Here is a 2,091-nt window from a genome sequence, read left to right on the forward strand (position 1 = left end):
AACAACATCACAGCAGCTTTCAGGCATTGGAAGCATTGCAAGTGACAATAGCTCTAGTTATATTGATTTTGGTATATCCATATCTTTTAAGATAATGTAATAATTTAAAACATTTATGAAGCACTTTTAGCATATCAGGGAAAAAGCTTAATATGTGAAACAGAAAATTCTGGATACTAAATAATTTGTTAGGCATAATATTAAGGGTGTTTAAAAAATTATAGCAAAATACCAAAATAATGACTTTTAGTTCTAGAATTTTCTTCTCAAGAAGCTATAATACTAATACAAATACATTTTGAATTATTTATTTTCATTCACAGTTTCTTAATATGGGTAAACTGGATATTTCTGTCTTCTTAGATAACTGGTTTTCAACCAAGAACTATGGCTTGGATACTGTTATCTTCATAGAGATATAGGTAGGGTTAACATAGATATCAGTTCATGATCATTGTCCAGGCATAACTGATAATACTGCATCTTTCAGGTCCAGAGGTTTCCAAATTTAGAGAAACAATTAATCATGTTATATATCCTATGCAATTATAGTTAGTGAATGCATGTTTCTTCTGCTTTTCCTTTGTGATAATATGCAACTCTGAGCAAATCTTCTGTCCATGAAAAGCTTTGATCTACTATAATGTAGAAGGAACAATCCCTGACAGCAGGATGCTTAATCCCTCAGAGGACGGTGCTCCCATATCACTACTCACATTCTTGCACCAGCTTGCTGAGTAGAAGTCAAGGGATATCAAGATTTTATGAGGCTCAGCTGGGAGACCAAATAAGTCTCGCATGGTCTGGCAGTCTGTATTCCATAAATGCCCCAGAGTTCACAGTCAAGTGGATTCTATATTCTCAGAAGTACAAATTATAAGACACATAGGCTACATATTGAGTCTATACGGGTGATTCAGTTAAGAGTTATAAGTAAGTGCATTGTGCTTTCCACTACGGGTAAAACATTGTGCTCCATCAAACACTAACCACACAGAAGTCTCAGAAGCTGGGAGAAGACATCCATTAGGCTTGAAAGTGGTGCTTTGAGCCAGGCAGCACTTTGTAACCTCGGACCAGCTCTCTGAATCAAACCTATCATTTTAGAGACCAACAACGTTCTTCTAAAACTCAAGAGAAAGAGAGTATCTTCACAAAAATAGTTCCAGCATCTCGTAACTTAGGTATCTTAGCCTAGTACAAAAAGAACTTCCTTAAAATTATGGTAAATAACAGTCAGTAAATCAGGCTAGTTCCTCAGGAAGCAAGAGTTGGATGAAAGCGAACAATGAGCTGGATGGAAGTCTTGACAGCAATTCCCAGATATGGTGGCATCTTTTTTGATCAAGACATTGAGGTTTAACTCCTGGAAATCCTGAACTCTTGGTCCTTCTGGTCTACTTCAAGACAGGTAAAGACATCTGGTCTACCTCAATACAGTATCCTTTGCTTTAACAATGGCATCACACTTGTAAATAGAAGATTGGTGCCACTACTTTATTTTGTCTGACACTGGAACCTCATTATAGACCACAACCTTGTTTCTACCCACTTGTCCTGCTGTTGTTCTATCTTACACTTGACCTTACATGTCCATCCTCAAGAACAAGTCATCTTTTTTTCAAATGTCCATTGATATAATATTTTGTTTTGAATATGCAAGAGCAAAAGAAAGAAAGTTTTGTTATTTTCTTATTGGTCAGAAATTGTCTAAATGAGAAACTCATTTTTTGAGGGTTTGTGTGCAAAAGTGAAGTAGTTATTTAGCATTGTGTTAGTTACAAAACACAAAAAAGATATTACAAATTAGCATATAATAAAATGTCAATTTTGCTCTGTGCTGTGTGACATAGGTATAAGGAAATACATTTAATTTATAATGAGTAAAAAGATTTTGTTACTACTCTTGAACACTTACATTATAAATTTATTTTCATAGTTTTGTTATATAGGATATATGATCAGACATATCTCTGTATTTAGGCAGATTTACAAATCATAATGATCTAGAATTTTTTCCTTTTTTATTAATTTATTCTTGTTACATCTCAATGGTTATCCTATCCCTTGTATCCTCCCATTCTTCCCTCC

The sequence above is a fragment of the Acomys minous genome, assembly GCF_964271855.1.
Source record: "Acomys minous genome assembly, chromosome: 3".
Classification (NCBI taxonomy): domain Eukaryota; kingdom Metazoa; phylum Chordata; class Mammalia; order Rodentia; family Muridae; genus Acomys; species Acomys minous.